This window comes from Furipterus horrens, unplaced genomic scaffold (assembly GCF_987537825.1).
Source record: "Furipterus horrens unplaced genomic scaffold, mFurHor1.1.pri manual_scaffold_8, whole genome shotgun sequence".
Classification (NCBI taxonomy): domain Eukaryota; kingdom Metazoa; phylum Chordata; class Mammalia; order Chiroptera; family Furipteridae; genus Furipterus; species Furipterus horrens.
This window is the reverse complement of record NW_028327178.1, coordinates 46,194,323-46,218,226: the sequence shown is the minus strand read 5'-3', so window position 1 is coordinate 46,218,226 and position 23,904 is coordinate 46,194,323.

The window sequence follows — 23,904 nt, the reverse complement described above, 5'->3', positions numbered from 1 at the left end:
TGCTATGGACCGCTCATCCATCCAAGGTACCAGGCCTTTTATCTCGTGGACTTTTATTACCTTTGAAAGTCAGTCCCAGTTGCTCAGGGCTTTTTGGTAACAACCAAAGCCCAAGCATGTCTCCTTTAGGCATGACATTCCAGTCAAAGTCTTAGTCAAAAAATCATTATTAACAACTGGTCTTATTAGTTTTATGCAAAGAAAGTTAGGTCATTACTTACTTCTTTAGAATGCCAAATTCTGGAGGGATCAGATAGGGAGAAAATATATACAGTGTGAAGGAAAATCCTTGTCCTTCTAATATTCACTGAACTTGCATTTCTATTCTTTATATTTTTATTTTTTCCCACCACTAAAAATTTTTCTGTTTGTTTGTTTTTCTATTACAGTTGTCTCACTTTTTTCCCCCTCTTGCTTCTCTGCACCCTGTCCCTCCCTTCTCCCACATTCAGTCCCCACCCAGCTGTCCATGTCCATGGATCATTTATACATGTTCTTTGACTAGACCCTTCCCCTTCTTACCACTTCTCTCCCTCCCATCTCCCCCTTTGTTACTGTTAGTTTATTCCTCGTTTACATACCTCTGGTTCAATTTTGCTCATTTGTTTGTGTTGTTCATTAGTTTCCTTTAACAGGTGATAGCATAAGGTAATTTTCTTTTGTTGCCTGGCTTATTTTGCTAAGCATAATTCTCTCTAGTTCCAATCATGTTGTTGCAAATGGTAGAATTTCCTTCTTTCTTTCAGTACTTATTCATTGTCATTTTCCCCCTTTGTACTCGTGTTCCTCTCTGTCTCTCTCTGTTTCTTCATCTTCTTAAAGCAGACCCTTTAGCTTCTATTGCAATACTGGTTTGGTGGAGATGTATTCTTTTAACCTTCTTTTGTCTTGGAAACTCCTTATTTCACCTTCCATTTTGAATGAGAGCCTTGCTGCATAGAGTATTCTTGGTTGTAGGCCTTTGTTTTTCATTACTTGGAATATATTTTGCCATTCCCTTCTGGCTTGTAGTGTTTCTGTTGAGAAATCTGATGATAGCCTTATTGGAGCTCCCTTGTATGTTATTAGTTGTTTCTCTCTTGCTGCTTTTAGGATTCTCTCTTTGTCTTTGAATGTTGGCATTTTAATTATGATGTGTCTTGAAGTGGGCCTGTTGGGGTTCATCTTCATTGGGACCCTCTGTGCTTCCTGGACTTGCATGATTCTTTCTCTCTTCATGTTAGGGAAGTTTTCTGTCATTAGTTTTTCAAAGAGGTTTTCTATCCCTTGCTCTTCTTCTTCTCCTTCTGGAATTCCTATGATACGGATATTATTACGTTTCATGTTGTCCTGCAGCTGTCTTAGAGCCTCTTTAGTCTTGTTCAGACTTTTTTCATTTTGTTGCACTGTCTGTGAGTTTTTGTCTACATTGTCCTCCAGCTCGCTGATCCAATTTTCTGCTTCCTCTAGCCTGTTTTTAATTCCTTCTACTGTGTTCTTCAATTCAGAGATCGTATTCTTCATTTCCTTCTGGCTCTTATTGATAGCTTCCATGTCCTTTTTGATGCTGGTATAATTCTCAGTAAGTTCCTTATAGTTCTTCTGGAGTTCACTGTAGTTTTTCTGGAGTTCTTTGTAGTTTCCGCTGAGCTCATTGAGCTTCTCCATAATCCATGCTTTCAATTCCATATCTGATAGTTGGCTCCCCTCTATTTCATTTAGCACTCTTTCTGGGGTCTCTGCCTTTCCTTTTGATGGGGTGTTGTTTCTCTGTCTCCCCATTTTTGTGACTCCTATTGTTTGTTGGTGCTTCTTAGAATGATCTGCACTTCCTGGATCTGCCCCTGGTGGCATCAGATCCTGTACCAGTCTGGGCCTAGGCAGCCTGTTGGAGACTTCCAGGGATCTACTGCCTTTGTCTGTCTCCTTTAGTTGATAATCTATTCAATCTGTGATTAGCTGTCAGGCTTAAGGACCTTGGGTGTGGCAGCTTAATTCCTGTAGGCAGGGCCTTTGCTTCCCCTCAGGCTGACGCCACTTGGCCGGGAATTGTCTGCCTGCAGTGTGGGGATGAGTCAGCACTGTGACCCAGTCGGCCGCTTCCCCAGCTCTCCCCTCAAAGCCACCACACCAAACTCCCCAAGCATCTCCAGTCCTCTCTGCCTTTCCTCCGCTTGAACCCAGGGTAAGTGGGGGCCAAAATATTTTTGTATGTGATCTGCTTAAGAGCTCTTTTTCTCCATCTGTTTCTCTCAGGCTAGCAAGAAACCCTGTGGCTTTTCGCTTTTCTCAGCTGGATACTATTTTACTTTCCACTCTGTTGCTGTAGGCTGGGAAGTTCAGCTGGGGGTTTAGACCCTGCCCTTCTCAGGGGGAATCCCCGGCTGCTGAGCTGTTTCTCAGTCCCTTCAGCTGCCACCCGTGTGAGCCCAGCCAGCCCTTCCGCGTCTCCGCACTCCCTACCAGTCACGTTGTGATGTAGTGGCCTTTTTTGTCTCTCCATGGTTATAGAACTTCTCTCCAGCTGGTTTTCTGTTGGTTATTCCAGATGATTTCTCCAAAATTGCGTTGTAAATCCAGACTAGTTCTGGGAGGAAGTTAGTGTAGCTTCCACTTACTCCTCCGCCATCTTGTTTTTCTCTCGATAATCTTGTAATAACATCTAACCATAGACATTAGGTTCATGTTCCTTTTTGCTTTCGCTTTTTTCATCATGACACTGAACACGGGGTTTGGTTTGGTGTCTCAGCCTACTTTGGTGCCTTGGCAGGTTTTCCTTGGTGATAATCATAATGATATTTAATTTTCTTCTGAGTTTATGCATGCCATATTATACTTATGTGTTTAAAAGCATTTAAAGACAAGATAATTATGTCTTATTCATGTCAGTACAAATTGACCAGTCTGTTTTCGACTATTTTTTTTTTCTCTTCTCTTGGGCAGAGACTTATATTTACTTATTTTTTCATATTTCTAGAGCACTGTGAGACCAATTTTGTATCTTAATTTAATCTCTATAATTTCTCAAAAATAAATTTTATTTCTTTTGGTTACACAATATTTAATAAATATTGAACAAACACTTCCTGAAGGATTTAATCATAAACAGCTTTTTTTTTTTGTTTTTTGGCTCCCACTTTCACTTGTTCCTCTTTTGTTCAGGACTAAGTGTAAGGGTGTCATGGGCATTCTGGTTCTCCTAGCAAATGACTAACATGTCAAATCCCACATATTACACATCCCACATATTACACACAATTGTACCCACCCTTTAAAGGTGTCTTCTCCTTTCCCCCAGCTTGGACCCATTGCATGTGTAATGCCTCTGGTTGGGTAAAGGGGCTTGGTCAGCATCTCTTCTTCTCTCTTTCCCCATTTCTGTTCTTACTCTACCAGGGTTGCATGCAAAGAGAAAGTTGAGGAAAGGGGGTCAAGGAATTCTCATTTGATGGCTATCACATTACCTGGCATAAGCACTCTATTCCCTTGACAGAATTTTAAAGCAGAGGCAGCCAACCCTCATGGACAAGACTGACCACTGGTTCTCCCATTAGCATTTCACATCTGGTCAACCCCAAGCACTCACACATTCTTTACTCTGAAAAACTCATTTAATGCAGATCATCCAAGATCCAGTAATTTTTCTTTGACCCTGTGTCTCTTACACTTTAGATCTCTCAGGAAGAAAGAAGATACCAGTTGACTATGTCCTTTAAGTTAGGTGACACATGAAACCCTTTCTCATGATTTAAGGCAAAAAGAAAATACATCCATTCTCTTCAGTATTTAGGATAAGCTCTCTCCAGAATTTCTTTCTCTTCAATAAAATAATTCTTCACTATCCAACATTTAATTTTTAAATGCAATTAATGTGAGAAGGGGAATGCAGTTTAAATACTGTTACCAGACATTTCCTTTGTGAATTCCATATACGGTCTAGCACTTTCTTTGGAAGGCTGTATCTGTTGTCCCTTAGGTCTGTGGGTGAAACTTGCATTTAACATCCTGTAACATGATGTCATCCTGTTACAGGATGACAGATGCTGTTATTTTCTTATTGCATAATATGAATAATTTTAATTTGCATGTTTAATTATAAATAAAAGTTTGCATGATTATTCATTATCAATCGGTTTCATATGCGGGTTCAAACCTACTCATTATTAAATTTGTGTGCATTTTTTTGTGATTTAAAGGTATCTCATCAACTTTTAAAATTTGATTCAGTTCAACTATGTTTAAATTTAGTTTCAGGAGTCTATGTTTATAGATATATTAGTACATATTATAATAGCTGTGTCATGCTGTCTTAGAGTGGATATTAGTTGTTCTGACAGATAATACCATTTAGAACTAAAAACATGGTTGTGAAAAGCATGCTAGTTAATAACTTAAAAATTTAAATAAAATAACCAAAATCAGGGGACATTGTAAAATGAGATTTTCAGAGAAGGGAATGAAATTAGAATAGGAGAAAGAGTGTAAGTATCCGTCAGCAGCCGTCCGTCTCGAGAGACGATGGCGTAGCTTCTTGAGAGTCTATCTGCACCGCCGAGAATGGCTGTGCAGTCCGACTCGGGAGTGACAATCCCTGCCGCACTTGTTACAGGTGAAGGCAGATGGCTGTTGTTGCTGCTGTTGATGCTGCTTCCGCCTCGATCTTTTCTGGACCGCCTCCTCGTTGCGCGCAGCCTCTGCGCGTGATGTACCTTGCCTGACCGCGAGCCTCCAGGCTAGGCGGTCGTCTGCTTGAACTTCCCACGTGTTGAGATTGATGGAGCATTGTGTCATGTCCTTTTTGCAGATGTCTTTAAACCGCAGTTTTGGGCGCCCTGTCATCCTCTGGCCTTCTGCTAACTCGCCGTAGAGGAGGTCTTTGGGAATACGGCCTGCATCCATTCTTTTGACATGGCCGAGCCACCTGAGGCATCTCTCACTAAGAACTGCATGCAAACTGCTCATGTTGGCTCGCTTCAGCACCTCGGTGTTGGGGACCTTATCCTGCCAGGCGACATGCAGGACGCGTCGCAGGCACCTCATGTGGAAGCTGTTGAGTTTCCTTTCGTGCCTTGCGTAGGTGGTCCACGTCTCGCTGCCATAGAGGAGAGTGCTGAGTACGTAGGCTTGGTAGATGCGCAGTCTGGTTTTCTCAGTGAGGCTGGAGTTGTTCCACGCTCGCCGATTCAGTTTGGCCATAACTGTGGCTGCCCTGGCGATTCTCCGGTTGACCTCCAAGTCGACTGACAGAGAGCTCGAGATGGTGGACCCGAGGTAAGTGAAGTTGTTGACAACCTCCAGGGTGTATCCATTGATGGTGATGCATGGAGGAGTCCCTGTGCCTTGAGCCATAACGTTCATCTTCGTCAGGCTGATGGCTAGTCCGAACTCCTTGCATGCGTGGGAAAGGCAAGTGACTAACTGCTGGAGTCCCTCTTCGGAGTGTGATGTCAAGGCTACGTCGTCAGCGAAGAGCATCTCACGGATGAGCACCTCTTTGACTTTGGTCTTGGCTCGTAGACGGGCCAGGTTGTAGAGCTTGCCATCGGATCTGGTGTGAATGAAGACACCCTCGCTGCAGTCCTTAAAGGCGTATTGGAGGAGCATGGAGAAGAAGATTCTGAACAGCATAGACGCAAGGACGCAGCCCTGCTTTACTCCGCTGCTGACTGGGAAGGCCTCAGAGGTTGCGCCGTTGTAGGACACCGTGCTGTGCATGTTGTCGTGAAAGGACATGACCACAGCAAGCAGATGTGGTGGACAGCCAATCTTCCGTAGCAAGCTGAAGAGTCCGCTTCGACTGACCAGATCAAACGCCTTCGTGAGGTCGATAAAGGTGAGGTAGAGTGGTTTATGCTGCTCGTGACACTTCTCCTGCAGCTGGCGTAGGGAGAAGATCATGTCCACTGTTGATCGGCCAGCTCTGAAGCCACACTGGGACTCTGGGTAGACGCGGGAAGCAAGGGTCTGCAGGTGGGCAAGAGCGACCCGGGCGAATACTTTGCCGACGACGCTGAGGAGAGAGATGCCCCGGTAGTTGTTGCAGTCGCTGCAGTCTCCTTTGTTCTTGTACATGGTGATAATGTTGGCGTCTCTCATATCCTGAGGGATGTAACCCTCCTTCCAGCAGAGACAGAGTAGATGGTGGAGCGGCTGTAGCAGGACTGGTTTCCCGCTCTTTAGGATTTCTGGAGGGATTCCGTTGCTTCCTGGTGCTTTCCCGCAAGTGAGGCGGTCGATGGCTTTGCTGAGCTTTGCCGCAGTAGGTGGGGTGTCTAGCTCCTCCATGACTGGTAGGTCTGGGATGGCGTTAAGAGCAGTGTCTGTTACGGTGTTCCTCGTTGCGTACAGCTCGAGGTAGTGCTCGGTCCACCGCCGCATTTGCTGTTCCTGGTCAGTGATGACCTCACCTGTCTTGGACTTAAGGGGGGTGATCTTGGAGGGGATTGGGCCTGTTGCCTTCTTGATACCCTCATACATTCCTCGTGCATTGCCTATATCGGCGGCTTCCTGGATGCTTCTGCACAGGTTTAGCCAATAGGTGTTGGCACAGTGGCGGGCGGTCTTCTGGACTTTGTTCCTGGCAGCCCGTAGAGCTTGAAGTGTACTGGGAGTGGGCGTGGCCTTGTAAGCCAGTAGGGCCTTCCTCTTAGCCTCGATCACGGGTTCCATTTCTTCCCAGTGAGCCTCGTACCAGTCAGCGTTCTTCCGCTCTTTCTTCCCATAAGCAATAATGGCAGAGTTGTATATGGCATTGCGAAGATGTGGCCAATTAGATTCGATAATGTCATCTGCCGCCATTCCCTCGCCGAGTGCATCTTCCATCCTGTTGCTGAATTGCTGGGTCTTAACTGGGTTGCTGGCACAACTGGTGTTGATGCGTGGGCGACCCTTCATCTTGGAGTGGTGCAACCTCTTCGGCATTATGCGCACCTTGCTTACCACGAGGGCATGGTCCGTGTCGCAGTCTGCACTGTGGTAGCTGTGGGTGAGGAGGGTGCTGCCAATATCCGTTTTTCTGGTGATGACGAGGTCAAGCTGGTGCCAGTGGCGGGAGCGGGGGTGCCTCCATGACACCTGGTGGATCTCTTTGCACTTGAAGAATGTGTTTGTCACGCACAGGCCGTGGTGACACAAGAGCTCAAGCAGTCGCTGACCATTCTCATTGATCTTTCCTCTCCCAAAGTTTCCGAGGCAGGTGGGCCAGGCCATGTGGTCAGCTTCTACTCTTGCGTTGAAGTCTCCAAGGAGATAAAGAGCGTTACTTCTGGGGATCTTGGATAACGCTTCGTCCAGTGCATGGTAGAACTGTTCTTTCTCTTCGGTGGTGGCGCAGAGTGTTGGGGCGTACGCGCTAAGAATGCTGACTGGGCCGAAAGTTGTTGACAATTGGAGGGTAAGTAATCTCTCTGTTCCTCCTGTGGGTGGCTCTATGGAGTTAACAAGTGTGTTCTTCACACCGAACCCAACACCGTCCTGTCTTGGTTGGTCCGGAGACTTCCCTTGCCAGTAGAAGGTGTAGTTGGTTTCTCTGATAGTTCCGTTGTCGGCCAGCCGGGTCTCCTGTAGAGCCGCAATGTCGATGTTTAGTCGTGCCAGTTCCCTGTCGATGACGGCGTTTTTCCTGGCACCATTGATCCACAGAAGGTCTGCAGTAAGTCCCGGACACATGGTCCTGATGTTCCAGCTAGCGAGGCAAAGAGCTGGAGGCTTCTTTCTTGTTTTTTGCTTGGAATTGCCTGGTGCGAGTGTTTTGTGGCCCACTTTTCGAGAGACGCCTCTCTGATCCCCACGCACCCAGTGGGGCAGGGGAGCCATGGCAAGACGGCACCTAATTGGCTGGGGGCTGCCCAGCTTGAGGCGGGCGGTAGCTGTCCAGTGAGGTGCAATGACCTCTCCCACCGTCAGAGGAGACCCCTGGCGCTCGTTTCCTTCGCCAATCGGATGAGCTTATAACCGGTATCTGTCTCCTCCCGTATTGAGTCGACATCTTGCGATGACGCTGGAGTGTCCTCTCCAGTGAAGCTACAAAGCCTGGGCAGGGTGATATGGAGGGCGAGCTGTTGCCCATGCAGCAGACCCCCCCTCTCTTCGCAGCTGAAGGATCCAAGGGGAAAGACAGAGTCAATACAGCTTGGCTTCAGGTGCGCCACAGGAGTTGCCGGTGTTGACTACAACGTCAAACCGCCTTAGGGACTCCGGCTCCGGATTTTCTGTCGGGGTTTACTCCCTTAGCCTTTCCCCTGAAGAGGTATGCCGCAAGGCAGCGGAGGTTTTTTGGAGTCAGAGTTTTCCTTCTCTGATGTGCCCTGACTGGAAGATCGAACCAGCGACACTTAGCTCGCAGGTCGTCGCTCGATCCACTGAGCCAAACCAGCCAGGAACAGTGTAAGTATAAGTTAAAGAGAAATAAATATAATAAGAATTAATTTGAAGTTTTTACCCTGAGCTTCATGGAACACCTGAAGGTCAGTTTTAGGGGGTCCTTAAACCTCCCGAAATTGTTTCAGATATTTGTGTTTATGTGATGTGATTTTTTAGAACAGAGAGTGCTTAGCTTTTTCCAGGTTCTCAAAGGGACACCAAAGACTCCAAAAGGAAGTAACTATGGTTTATTACCAGTAGCATTACAATTGAATTTCATAAATTTAGGCATCATAAACCATTTTTTCACTAGCCAGGCAAACAATTGAGGCATCACTTTAACCTCTTTGGGCATCAATAATTTTACTAACCCCTCATGTGACCTCTAGCTGATTGTGGTTAATGACATGCACAAGGGTGGGACTTAGGGGGAAAACAGAATGACATTATTATTCCCCTCCGGAATTTGGAGTCATGAACATAAAATATGTGAGTAAACAAGAGGAAGCCCAGATTTCATTTTATAAATTTCAATTTTTATAAAAACGGATTGTAGAAGGTGATTTGTATCTACAGACAAGTGTACTTCCTTATACTTCATTATATTGCTTTTCATTTCAGTGCATTGATGCAATCACCAGAACAGCAAATTATGCTTCTATAAGTTTACTGTCAGGAGAAACAGAGAATATGTGCATCCCAATGGCACACTTGCCCAAAAAGGGTATCCAGAAGGCATTGAACCAAGTGTCCAAGATTCCTTTTCTCAATTGTATCAAAAAGATTAATGAAAGAGTTCATAGAGACCATGTTCCTTTTCTCAATTGTATCAAAAAGATTAATGAAAGAGTTCATAGACATCATTCTGTACCAGGGGAGTAAACCTTCAATTTCTGACTTTGTGAAGCAGGGTGGGAATACTGGATGAAGATGAAAAGCACTACGTATAGATAAATGCCACTTGCTCATACAAACAAAGGCTGTTTAAAAAAAATAGCTTGAAGAAATCATTTGGGATTAATGAATGTAAAACATTTTATTTAAGTCTAGGAAAGTTTAATTTGATCAAACAGAACATAGTTATTTACTTTTTTAAATGTGATATAACCAAAAATGTTTATATAAATTAACATGTGAGGATTATTATAAAATATATAAGAGTAGTAAAAATAGAAAGATAGAAACATGACCAGAAAGCTATTATACAAATAGTGGTGTTAGGTGATTCCTGAAGTCTTGGTAGTAGAAATTAAGATAAACAATTTTGATGGTGATTTCACTGAATGCTGGGAACAGAAAGAGTATGCAATGAAAAGAATCACATGCAACTTTAAAGCTTAGGTCTTTGGGGGGTGAGGACTGAATAAATGGGGAAGGAAACTTTAGAATTTGTGACCAATAATGGGTTTTAATTTGCCATTTTCATTTGCTAAATTCAATTGGTGAGTTGAGTGAGTAATGCAGATTTTGCAATTAATAAAACTGTAGGTCGTCGGCAGCCGTCCGTCTCGAGAGACGATGGTGTAGCTTCTTAAGAGTCTATCTGCACCGCCGAGAATGGCTGTGCAGTCCGACTCGGGAGTGACACGGTATCTGTCTCCTCCCGTGTTGAATCGACATCTTGCGATGACGCTTGAGTGTCCTCTCCAGTGAAGCTGAAGCTACAGAGCCTGGGCAGGGTGATATGGAGGGTCTGCTGTTGCCCATGCAGCAGACCCCCCCTCTCTTCGCAGCTGAAGGGTCCAAGGGAAAGAGGGAGTCAATACAGCTTGGCTTCAGGTGTGCCGCAGGAGTTGCCGGTGTTGACTACAACGTCAAACCGCCTTAGGGACTCCGGCTCTGGATTTTCTGTCGGGGTTTACTCCCTTAGCCTTTCCCCTGAAGAGGTATGCCGCAAGGCAGCGGAGGTTTTTTGGAGTCAGAGTTTTCCTTCTCTGATGTGCCCTGACTGGAAGATCGAACCAGCGACACTTAGCTCGCAGGTCGTCGCTCAATCCACTGAGCCAAACCAGCCAGGTAAAAAACTGTAGGTAATGTTAGTTATTACCTACTGCAGATTATACTTTAATTAGGGCTTTCCAAGTTATCTCAGGACTTTGTAATTGGTGTTGGTGTTAGTATTCATAACTTTTAATTGAGTTTTATGATTCTTTATTATGTGTTACTTATGCCAATTATCAATTTATTGTCTCTGAGCTGCACATTCACCCTTCATTACCTTCTCCACCAATAATGGAGCATTTTTCCTAAGAAGCAAGTATAATAAACTTTGCCAGTAGAGAAAGCTGGAGAGACAGTGCAGGAGAAAGGGGTTTTTAAGTTAAGCAGCAGCTGTTGGCTTCTTTTTCATGGATTTATGTTTGTATATGGGCACAAGTTGAGTGGGGAGCATTTGTGTACTACACTAGCTATGTGCCTGAGTACACAGTCATTTTGAAAAGTCCCAGCCCTAACTCTGGCCTGGTGACATTATGGATGTCCTCTACACAAGACCTCGTGATGCCCTGCTGGTGACTGGGCTTTTACTATGACATTCTTTGTGCACTTGCCTGCCAGCCTCAGCCAGTATCTCCAGTGTGTGGTTTCTCTAGGACTGGACTCCTGCAGAATGTGCTTTCTCCAGGGCTCAAATGCAGCAGCATGGTTTTCTCTAACCCTGGCATCCTTCAACATACACTTTCTTCAGTACTCAGCTCTTATGGAACAGCTTTCTTGAGCTCTGGGATCTTGTAGAGTCGTGGCTTTATCTTGCATTGGGCTTCTACAGGGAGGGCTGCCTCCAGCTCCCAATTCCTATAGTGTCCACAGGCCAACAGATTCCCTTGGTGCCCTAAAGGGTGGATTTTCAGGCAATCCCACTGATGAGGCACCTTAGCAACTTCCTCACCATCCAGAGAGCCACAGGTTTGCTCTTTCTCATGAAGATTGGATTTAGTTGATTTCAGCCCTGGAGAGGAGGGCACTTCTGTGGGCATGCTCTTTCAGTCTTAAGAGTACTGGTTGCCCCTGACACCTGCTACTCCTGTGTTCTTAAGAATTCTCTTTAACTCTCATTAACCAATTCTTTATTATTCTAATTCCATGCTAATAATTTTTTATGTTAAACTTTTCTCACTTACATAACTATGTCTCCTGAATAGACCCTGATTAATATGGGCATTAACCTGTCAACCTCATTTATGTTCTCTCATCCCCTATCAGTGGCCATTCTAATTTTCTATATAAAACTAATTCTTCTTTATAATGACTCCTTCTTGTGTCTAAAAGCCCTGTGCACTTGGAAAAGACCCAAAGTAAAGCAGCTTTATTCTGAATTATGTAAATCTTGGTACTCTAACTCATGGAGAACAATTTCTAGTTGCTCACTTGAGTAGAAGTCATAATGAAAAGAATGAGAAAATGTCCTGAAAGCAGGAATCTGACCTACTTTTTATTTATCTTTTTTTTTTCTTTTGTCAGCAGGCAACTGGCTGATAATATGGGTTTGAAAGGGGAGGCTGGAGTAAATTATGGCAAACAGAACACTGTAGTTTTCCAAGTAAGTTCAAATTACTCTAATCAAAACATTCATTAGATAAACCTCCAGTAAGATTACCCACAAATAAATGTTGGGGCACTTATCTGGGAACCTAGGGCCACTTCTTTTCTCTTTCTATTTCCCTATCCTATCCCACCCTTCAGGCACTCAGTGTCCCCCTGGTGGAACACACTACAAGTTTCTTAACCCTAATATAGTCTGCTCTCCTCCTTCCACCCTAAGCAATTCATTTTCCATGATGGCTTTTCCTCATTCTTTTCACTTTAATAAAAACTCCTAATTACTGAGCCTGGATTAACTTAGTGCATTTTTGAACATTAAGGAATAAATGACTATTATATTTAATAACCATTTGTTACCCCATAGAGAAGCTTTCTACCCATATTAACTTTAATTGATGGAATTTGGTAAGAAAAGGAGTAGGCAGATAATTCTGATAAGGGGGTCTAATGACGTTTAAGTATAGTTTATTAATTATGCTGATATAGTTGTCCTAATTTTTGCCCTTTGCTCCTCTCTTCCAAGTACCCCCCTTTCCTCCAGCAGCACCCCCTTTGGTTCATGTCCATGGGTCGTGCATGTAAGTTCTTTGGCGTCACCCTTTCCTATACTATTCTTAACATCCCTCTGTCTATTTTGTTCCTACCAATTACACTTCTTGATCCCTACACCATTTTCCCCTTTTTCCCCGCTCCACCTCCCAGCTGATAACCCTCCATATTATCCCCTTACCTATGATTCTGTTCCTATTCTGGTTTGCTTAGTTAAATTTTGTTTTTATTTTTAGATTCCGTTGTTGATAGTGAGTTTGTTGTCATTTTAATGTTCATAGTTTTGATCTCTTTTTTTCTTAAGTCCCTTTAACATTTTACATAATAATAGCTTGATGGTAATGAATTCCTTTAGTTTTACCTTGTCTAGGAAGCACTTTATCTTCCCTTCAATTCTAAATGATAGCTTTGCTAGATACAGTAATTGTGGTTATAGATACTTTCTTTTTATCACTTTGGAAACTTCTTGCTTACAAAGTTTCTTTTGAGAAATCATCTTACAGTCTTATGGGAACTCCATTGTAAGCAACTCTCTTCTCATCTCTTTCTGCTTTTAAGATTCTTTATCTTGAACTTTTGTCATTTTAATTATGATGCGCCTTAGTGTGGTCCTCTTTGGGTCCAACTTGTTCAGGACTCTGTGTGCTTCCTGAACTTGTATGTCTATTTATTTCATCAAATTAGGTAGCTTTCTTTCATTATTTTTCCAAATAAGTTTTCAATTTCTTGCTCTTCCTCTTCTCCTTCTGGTGCCCCTATGATCCAGATGTTGGTAAAATTAAAATTGTCCCAGAGGTTCCTAATCCTCTTCTCATTTTTTTCAATTCTTGTTTCTTCCTTCTGTTCTTGGTGAATGTTTATTTCTTCCTTTTCTTCCAAATCATTGATATGAATCCCAACTTTCTTGCCATCATTGTTAGTTCCATGTATATTTTTCTTTATTTCACTTTGTATAATCTTCACTTCTTTTATTTTGTGGCTGTACTCAATCATTTCTCTGAGCATTCTGATCACCAGTGTTTTGAACTCTTCATCTGATAGGTTGGATATCTCTGTTTTGTTTAGTTATTTTCCTGGGTCATTTTTCTGTTCTTTCATTTGGGCCACATTTCTTTGTCTCTTCAATTAGGCAGCTTCTCTGTGATTATTTCTGTATATTTTGTAGAGGTGCTTTGACTCTGTGTCTTGGTAGTATGTTCTATTGTAGTAGGTGTCCTATAGAGTCCAGTGCACAACCTCCACTATTACCCAAACTGGATAGTTGAGGTGTGCTGTTCATGTGGATTGGGTACACCCTCCTCTTATAGTTAAGCCTTGGCTGCAGTTGGAAGGTCAATGGGAGGGATTTACCTAGGTCAGTCAGCAGCAAAAATTGGCTGTGACCACTAATCACCACCCTCCATAGAGGATAAGCTGGGCAGGGGCAGGATGGTGGTGCTCCAGTGTAGTCTTTAGGTGTCCACTGGGTGTGCTGGCCCTAGGGTTTCCCGAGTGGTGTAGGCCAACGTCAGTCCCTACCTGTGCTTTGCCTGAGACAGGTCAGCCTTCACCTGTGTTTTGCCCAGGGCACTCTGCCTAAGCTGTAAAGCAGTATTAGATGGCTGCTACTTGTGCTGGGCTTGGATATTCCCAGGTGAATCCAAGCTGTGAATATAAACTGACTGATGGTACTGCTAGACCTTAAGCTCACTGAGGCCAGCTATTCCTTTTTAGATAGGATTTAGGAAGTTGTGAAGCATGAGCAAAGACCAGCCATTCATATGGAAAAGCAGGTTCAGTAGGCCAGTAAATTGGGTGGGGGAGAGACTCTGGGGATCTCCAAGGTGGGTCAAACACTGTTAGCAAGATTGATGGAGTCTCAGCTATGGCACGATCTTGCTGGCTCTGTGGAGGGGAGGTTTAAAAAAGGGACAATGCCCTCTTCTAATTTTGATGTCAGACACTTCAGTTTCTCCATGTATACCACTGGTGCCTTTCAAGATGCTACCTCAGTGCTGGAATTCTAAGTGAATTAGTCTGACTAGGTGAGTCTATGAGTGGGTTCTTTAAGATGAACTCCTTGGGACTTCAGAAGTTTCTTCCACAGTCTCAGTCCCTGCTGGTTTTTATAGCCAGAAGTGGTGGGGGCTTATCTTCATGGCACTAGATCCTTGGGATGTGGGTCTGGTGTGGAGCTGGGACTCCTTGCTCCCAAGATAAACCTCCCAAATTTTTATCCACCACACGTGGGTAAGAGACCAGCCCGTTCTGCACCTGTGCCCCTCCTACTCACCTTGATGGATGTGGTTTTTTAAATTCTATAATTGTCAGACTTCCATTCAGCTTGATTTCTAGTGGTTCTGGCTGATGGTTGTTCTATATTTTGGTTGTAATATTGATATTGTAGTGCAAAGAGGTGAGCCATGTCTACATATGCCACCATCTTGATCGAATCTCTCTAATGATGTTTTTTGATCAACATAAATATCTCCTTCTTTTCCATTATGCTTAATCTAGGTTTCTGAGGGGAAAAATGTTTATGAAAGTTATCATTAATTAGCTTGCAGCTGCATGCCACTCAAGTCTTAATAGTTATCTTTACAAATGCTACCGTATTTTCTTGGGACCACATAAAACCAAAGAATTGTGCTTGGATTGGCAAAGTAAACTCTAGAAATTATAGATTTCTAGGCCATCTTTTGAGTGTGCGTTTATGTCTGACAAATATTGCTTCTGACAGTATCCTTTCTCCTGCAAAGTTAGAAGATCAAGAATTTATTTCTTGTGGAGATCCAAGATGGCAGAGGAGTAAGTGGAAGCTACACTAACCTCCTCCCAGGACCAGTCTGGATTTACAACTTAATTTTGGAGAAATCACCTGGAATAACCAATGGAACACTAGATGGAAAGAAGTCTTATAACCACGGAGAGACAGAAAAGGCCGCTACATCACAACGTGACCGGTAGGGAGTGCGGAGACGCGGAAGGGCTGGCTGGGCTCACACGGGTGGCAGCTGAAGAGACTGAGAAACAGCTCAGCAGCCGGGGATTCCCCCTGAGAAGGGCAGGGTCTAAATCCCTAGCTGGGCTTCCCAGCCTACAGCAACAGAGTAGAAAGTAAAATAGTATCAGCTGTGAAAAGCGAAAAGCCACAGGGTTTCTTGCTAGCCGAAGAAAAACAACAGGAGAAAAAGAGCTCTTAAGTGTACCACATATGAAAATATTTTGGCCACCACTTACCCTGGGCTCAAGCAGAGGGAAGGCAGAGAGGACTGGAGACACTTGGGGAGAGTTTGGCACGGTGGCTTTGAGGGGAGAACTAGAGGAGCAGCCGACTGGGTCCCAGTGCTGACTCATCCCCAGTACTGCGGGTAGACCATTCCCCTCCAAGTGGCATCAGCCTGAGGGGAAGCAAAAGCCCTGCCTACAGGAATTAAGCTACCACACCCACAGTCCTTAAGCCTGACAGCTAATCACAGATTGAATAGATTAACAATTAAAGAAGACAGACAACAGCAGTAGATCCCTGGAAGTCTCCAACAGGCTGCCTAGGGCCAGACTGGTACATGATCTGACACCACCAGAGGCAGAACCAGGAAGTGCAGATCATTCTAAGAAGCACCAACAAACAATAGGAGTCACAAAAATGGGGAGACAGAGAAACAACCTCCCATCAAAAGGAAAGGTAGAATCCCCAGAAAGAGTGCTAAATGAAATAGAGGGGAGCAAACTCTCAGATATGGAATTCAAAACATGGATTATGGAGAAGCTCAATGAGCTCAGCGGAAACTACAAAGAACTCCAGAAAAACAACAAGGAACTTACAGAGAATTATGTGAGCATGAAAAAGGACATAGAAGCTATCAATAAGAGCCAGGAGGAAATGAAGAATACGATCTCTGAATTGAAGAACACAGTAGAAGGAATTAAAAGCAGGCTAGAGGAAACAGAAGATCGGATCAGCGAGGTGGAGGACAACGTACACAAAAACTCCCAGACAATGCAACAAAATGAAAAAAGACTGAACAAGACTGAAGAGGTTCTAAGACAGCTGCAGGACAACATGAAACGTAATAATATCTGTATCATAGGAATTCCAGAAGGAGAAGAAGAAGAGCAAGGGATAGAAAACCTCTTTGAAAAACTAATGACAGAAAACTTCCCTAACATGAGGAGAGAAACAGTCACGCAAGTCCAGGAAGCACAGAGGGTCCCAATAAGATGAACCCCAACAGGCCCACTTCAAGACACATCATAATTAAAATGGCAACATTCAAAGACAAAGAGAGGATCCTAAAAGCAGCAAGAGAAAAACAACTAATAACATACAAAGGTACTCCAATAAGGCTATCATCAGATTTCTCAGCAGAAACACTACAAGCGAGAAGGGAATGGCAAAAAATATTCCAAGCAATGAAAAGCAATGGCCTACAACCTAGAATACTCTACCCAGCAAAGCTCTCATTCAAAATGGAGGGTGAAATAAGGAGCTTCCAAGACAAAAGAAGGCTAAAAGAATACATCTCCACCAAACCAGCAATGCAAGAGACGCTAAAGGGACTGCTCTAAGAAGATAAAGAAACAGGGAGAGACAGAGAAGAACATGAGTGCAAAGGGGAAAAATGACAATGAATAAGTACTTATCAGTAATAACCTTAAATGTAAATGGATTAAACGCTCCAATTAAAAGACATAGGGTAGCTGAATGGATTAGAAAGAATGACCCACATATATGCTGCCTACAAGAGACCCACCTTAGAACAAAAGATCTACACAGACTGAAAGTAAGGGGATGGAAAAAAGTATTTCAAGCAAATGGACATGAAAAAAAAGCCGGGGTAGCAATACTTATATCAGAGAAAACAGATTTCACAGCAAAGTCCATAAAAAGAGACAAAGAAGGGCATTTCATAATACTTAAGGGAAAAATCCATCAAGAAGATATAACCCTTATAAATATATATGCACCCAACTTAGGAGCACCCAAATATATAAGGAAACTTTTGAAAGACTCCAAGAAAGATATAGACAGCAACACACTCATAGTAGGAGACTTTAACACCCCATTGTCAACAATGGACAGATCTTCGAAGCAAAGAAACACCAAAGATATTGAGGCACTGAACAACACTCTAGATCAAATGGACTTAGTCGATATATATAGACGTTTTCACCCCAAAGAAGCAAAATATACATACTTCTCAAGTGCACATGGAACATTTTCAAAGATAGACCACATGGTAGGACACAAAACAAGCCTTAACAAATTCAAGAAAATTGAAATTATATCAAGCATCTTCTCAGATCACAATGGCTTAAAATTGGAAATCAACCTCAAGGAAAAAACTCAAAAACATTCAAACTCATGGAGAATGAATAACATGCTACTAAATAATGAATGGGTTAACAATGACATCAAGGAAGAAATCAAAAAGTTTCTGGAAACTAATGATAATGAACACACAACAACCGAGAACCTATGGGATACAGCGAAAGCAGTCCTGAGAGGAAAGTTCATAGCAATACAGGCCTACCTAAAAAAGCTAGAAGAATATCTAATAAAACATTTAACCCTACAGCTACAAGAAGTAGAGGAAGAACAACAAGCAAAGCCCAGATCAAGTAGAAGGAAGGAAATCATCAAGATCAGAGCACAATTAAATGACATAGAGTCTAAACTAACAATTCAAAAGATCAACAAAGGTAGGAGCTGGTTCTTTGAAAAGGTAAACAAAATTGACAAGCCTTTAGCCAGGCTCATGAAGAAAAAAAGAGAGACGACCCAAATAAATAAAATCAGAAATGAAAGAGGAGAAATCACAACTGATACAACAGAAATACAAAGGATTATAAGAAATTATTATGAACAACTGTATGGCAAGAAATTTGACAACCTAGAGGAAATGGACAAATTCCTGGAAACCTATAGTCTTCCCAAACTGAATCAAGAAGAAGCAGAAAGTCTGAATAGACCAATAACAGCTAGTGAAATTGAAGCAGTAATCAAAAAACTCCCAGCACACAAAAGCCCTGGACCGGATGGCTTCACAAGTGAATTCTACAAAACATTTAGGAAAGAACTAACTGCTATCCTTGTCAGACTATTCCAAAAGATACAAGAAGAGGGAAGACTGCCAAACTCATTCTATGAAGCCAGTATAACACTAATTCCAAAACCAGGTCAAGACACAACAAAGAAAGAAAACTACAGGCCAATATCGCTGACGAACATAGATGCTAAAATCCTCAACAAAATATTGGCAAACCAGATCCAGCAACACATTAGAAAGATCATACACCACGATCAAGTAGGATTCATCCCAGGGATGCAAGGATGGTTTAATATTCGCAAATCAATAAACGTAATACACCACATAAACAAAATGAAGGACAAAAACCACATGATCATATCAATAGATGCAGAAAAAGCATTTGATAAAGTACAACACCCATTTATGATAAAAACTCTCAGCAAAATGGGAATAGAGGAAGCATACCTCAACATAATAAAGGCCATATATGAGAAACCTGAAGCCAACATCATACTCAATGGGCAAAAACTGAGAGCATTCCCCCTGAGATCAGGAACAAGACAAGGATGTCCGCTTTCTCCACTCCTATTCAACATAGTCTTGGAAGTTCTAGCCACCGCAATCAGACAAGAAAGAGAAATAAAAGGCATCCAAATTGGAAAAGAGGAAGTAAAACTGTCATTATTTGCAGATGACATGATAGTATACATAGAAAACCCTATAGATTCCACAAAAAAACTACTCGACCTAATAAGTGAATTCGGCAAAATAGCAGGATACAAAGTCAATATTAAGAAATCAAAGGCATTTTTATACACCAACAATAAACACTCAGAGATAGAAACTGAAAGAAAAATTCAATTTACCATAGCAACAAGAAAAATAAAATACCTAGGAATAAACTTAACCAAGGAGGTAAAAGACCTGTACTCAGAAAACTACATAACACTGAAGAAAGAAATTAAAGAAGATACAAATAAATGGAAGCATATACCATGCTCATGGATGGGAAGAATCAATATCATTAAAATGTCCATACTACCCAAAGCAATTTATAGATTCAATGCAATCCCTATTAAAATACCAGCAACATATTTCACAGACCTAGAACAAATACTTCAAAAATTTATATGGAACCAAAAAAGAGCCCGAATAGCCACAGCAATTTTGAGGAAGAACACAGTAGGAGGAATCACAATACCTGATATCAAACTATACTACAAGGCCATGGTAATCAAAACAGTCTGGTACTGGCATAAAAACAGACATATAGATCAATGGAACAGAATAGAGAGCCCAGAAATAAACCCAGGTTCATATGGTCAACTAATATTTGACAAAGGGGGAAAGAACATCAAATGGAGTGAAAAGAGCTTCTTTAACAAATTGTGTTGGGAGAACTGGACAGGGACATGCAAAAAAATGAAAGTAGACCACCAACTTACACCATACACCAGAATAAACTCAAAATGGATCAAAGACTTAAATGTAAGCCGTGATACCATAAAAGTCCTAGAGGAAAAAATAGGCAGGAAAATTTCAGATATCCCACATAGCAACATTTTCACTGATATATCTCCTAAGGCAAGGGAAATAAAGGAAAGAATAAACAAATGGGACTACATCAAACTAAAAAGTTTCTGCTCAGCTAAAGAAAACATCAGCAAGATGCAAAGGAAACCAACCATATGGGAAAATATATTCGCCAATGACATCTCAGACAAGGGATTGATCTCCAAAATATATAAAGAACTCATACAACTCAACACCAAGAAGACAGACAACCCAATTAAAAAATGGGCAAAGGACCTGAACAAACACTTCTCCAAAGAAGACATACAGAGGGTCCATAGGCATATGAAAATATGCTCAACATCACTAGCCATCAGAGAGATGCAAATTAAAACCACAATGAGATACCACCTCACACCAGTCAGAATGGCCATAATCAACAAATCAACAAACAACTTGTGCTGGAGAGGATGTGGAGAAACGGGAACCCTGGTGCATTGCTGGTGGGAATGCAGACTGGTGCAGCCACTATGGAAAACAATATGGAATTACCTCAAAAAACTAAAAATGGAACTGCCTTTTGAACCAGCAATTCCATTACTGGGATTATATCCAAAAAATCCTGAAACACCAATTCAAAAGAACCTATGCACTCCAATGTTCATAGCAGCACTATTTACAATAGCCAAGTGCTGGAAACAACCTAAATGCCTATCTGTAGATGAGTGGATCAAAAAACTGTGGTATATTTACACAATGGAGTTCTATGTAGCAGAAAGAAAAAAGGAACTTCTACCATTTGCAACAACATGGATGGAACTAGAGAAAATTATGCTTAGCAAATAAGCCAGGCAACAAAAGAAAAATACCTTATGCTGTCACCTATTACAGGAAACTAATGAACAACACAAACAAATGAGCAAAATTGAACCAGAGCTATGTAAACAAGAAGTAGACTAACAGTAACAAGGGGGGAGGTGGGAGGGAGAAAAGGGGGTAAGAAGGGGATGTGTCAAGTCAAAGAACATGTATAAATGACCCACGGACATGGGCAACTGAGTGAGGTCTGAATGTGGGGTAAGGGAGGGACAGGGTACAGGGAAGCAAGAGGGGAAAAAAAGTGAGACAACTGTAATGGAAAAACAAACAAATTTTTTTTAGTGGGGGAAAAATGAAAATATGAACAATGGAAATGCCAATTCAGTGAATATTAGGACAAAGATTTTCCTTCACATTGTTTATTTTTCTCCCTATTTCATCTCTCCAGAGTTTGGCATTCTAAACAAGTAAGTAATGACTTAAGTTTCTTTGCATAGAACTAATAAGACCAGTTGTTAATAGAGGTTCCTTTTTTTTTGAGCAAACCTTTGACTGGAATGTCAGGCCTAAAGGAGCTATGCTTGGGCTCTGGTTGTTACCAAAAAGCCCGGAGGAACTGGGAATGACTTTCAAAGGTAATAAAAGCCCGCGAGATAAAAGGCCTGCTGCCATGGTTGGTTGTGTGGTCCACAGCAATCTCTCCAGGGAAGGAACGAAGGTTGTTTTCCTGAAAGATGACTAGAAGGGAGCTTAAGGCACAATGGAAAACCAGAAAGACTTGGAAAGGACAGGTGTGTACAGGCAAGGATGAATGCCAGGTATGTGGCCCAGCTTCTGTGCCCTGAAGAGCAGACTGAGGGTCACCCTAAATGTTCCCTTGGGTAAGTTCCAGCAAAGCAGAACTAAAGATCATAAGTGATCATTTGCTGCTCTTGTTATGTTTATGCAAATGAACAGGATAAATTAAAAATGGACTTAATGTAGTCCCTTTAAAGACAAGGAGGGTAATCTTAGGGAGAAAAATCATTATTCAAGGAAAATCACAATGATCAGTGGCAGACTGTAAAGTAGGGCAGCTAACCGTCTTAAAAGTTTCTTCTCATTTAAAATATGGTTTCACTTGAAAATTAAACCATATCTGTGATATCACCAAAGAGATTCAAGTTTCAGGCAAATAGAATGTCAAGTGCCTTGCAACTGGATGTCTTCCCAATAAGACAGTCTTACAGATTTAGAGACTTGTTTGTGGGTTATGTTACATAAATTAACATGTGTTTTCTGTTTTCAAAGGGCATAAGCCTATGACTGCATTACCTGAGTGATTGTCTGTACGCATAAGCCTCACTTAATCCTCTCTGCAGTGCTGCCTCCTGAGACTCAATGGTTTGGCTTAACTAAATGACTGGGTTGGTGAAGAATGGGGTGGTCTGTGGGCTTCACTTTAAAACTGGTTTCTCTTTTCTATCCTAATGGCTTGGACATAAAGGGCCCAGAGGTCTGAGAGGGGGGGAAACATAAACTATTTCCCTCAGCCCAAACTAAATATAATGGGCAAAAGGGTTTTGGACAGGCGAGATGTGCCTAGCACACCTTCCTCCAAAGAAGCCCTCTCTTTTTTTTTTTTTTTTCCTAATGTGGAACATTGAAAAATTAATCCCTGCCTTTTGTCATCTAGTAGTTATGGATTGAATGATGTCTTTTAACCCTTTTCACCAAATCAGTTGCCCCCAGAACACAACAAGGATGCCAGCCTGTTAAACCAAGCATGCCGTTGTCTGGAGACAGCCAACTGACCTGGAGCCTGCACGATCCTTCCCCATGTGGGAAGGCCACCCTCCTCTCCACACCCTCACTATTATTAGGGATTTCTGGACCCAAGGGTAGGTAGGACGACGACCATGTCCAGCTTGAAGCAGCTAGAAGAGCCAGAGAACTTCGCCCATTGTCCTTTACAAGATTACAAAGGGTCTTAATATCTAAGAGGGAGGGATAGTTATTTTTTACGAACCATGGGTATGGACTTGTGGAGGGGGTATTGCTGGGGGAGGGAGATGCTGGGTGGAGTGGAGTAAAGGGGAGAAAATTGGAACTATTGTAACAATATAATCAATAAAGAAAAGCTGGGAGAAAAAAAAAGAAATGTACAGCACAGGGAATATAGTCAATAATACTGTAATAACTATGTAAGGTGTCAGATGGTACTAGATTTATCAGGGTGATCACTTCATAAGTTATGTAAATGTCTAATGACTGGGTTGTATATCTGAAAATAATATAAGTCAACTCTAATTGAAAAATAAAAATTACTTTAAAATATAAAAAAAAAGAATTTATTTCTTGTAACTTTATAAAATAAAGTAATCAAAGAGTTAACTAAGTTGTTCAAGGTCATAGTTCATCTAGGTATCAAAAATGATTAGAATCTTGAGTCTCTCTGTTTGATCACACTGGTTTCTATCAGGGAATTTGACTTTGAATTTTTCAGATCCCTGACCTATTTTAAACTTGCAGGTTGGACTTGTAAACTAAGGAAAGTGATTATTTCCTGAGGGGAGATTTCAAATTCCTATTGGTAGAAACAACTCCCTAAAGTGGCATAAAAGATCTCAAGAGTTTTCAAAGTCACTTCACAAGGCTTTCTGAGTCCTCTGAACATCAAATGATTCTCACAAAAAAACCATACTTTTTATCTGAAGGTTAAAGAAAGGAAGGTAAAAGGCAAGAACTGTTCGCAGGGCCTGTTCTAAATAATGTAAAAGAACACATGGACAGAAGAATGGATTAGTATAAAATATTCTTATCTTTGTTTTAGTATAATTACGTGGTACTTCTTCTCCATGCATTGATTTGACATATCCAAATTAAACAGTAATTGGTTTTCTAATTACATACTTGTGGCTTAGAATAGTAGAGGATATTAAAAAATTAAAGAAAATTAAGAAAAAATAATCCTAGCACCCTTTACAGTTGGATTTGTTAGATTAACCCTAACACTCATAATTTAAAAAAATTTTCTTTTGTTGAGTCAGTGCAGGATATATGATCAGCTAAGTTTTCTTCAGGCACAGATAAATAAAAAATAATCATTCACTCAATCACTTATTCATGTATTGATTTTGAAAATATGCCATAA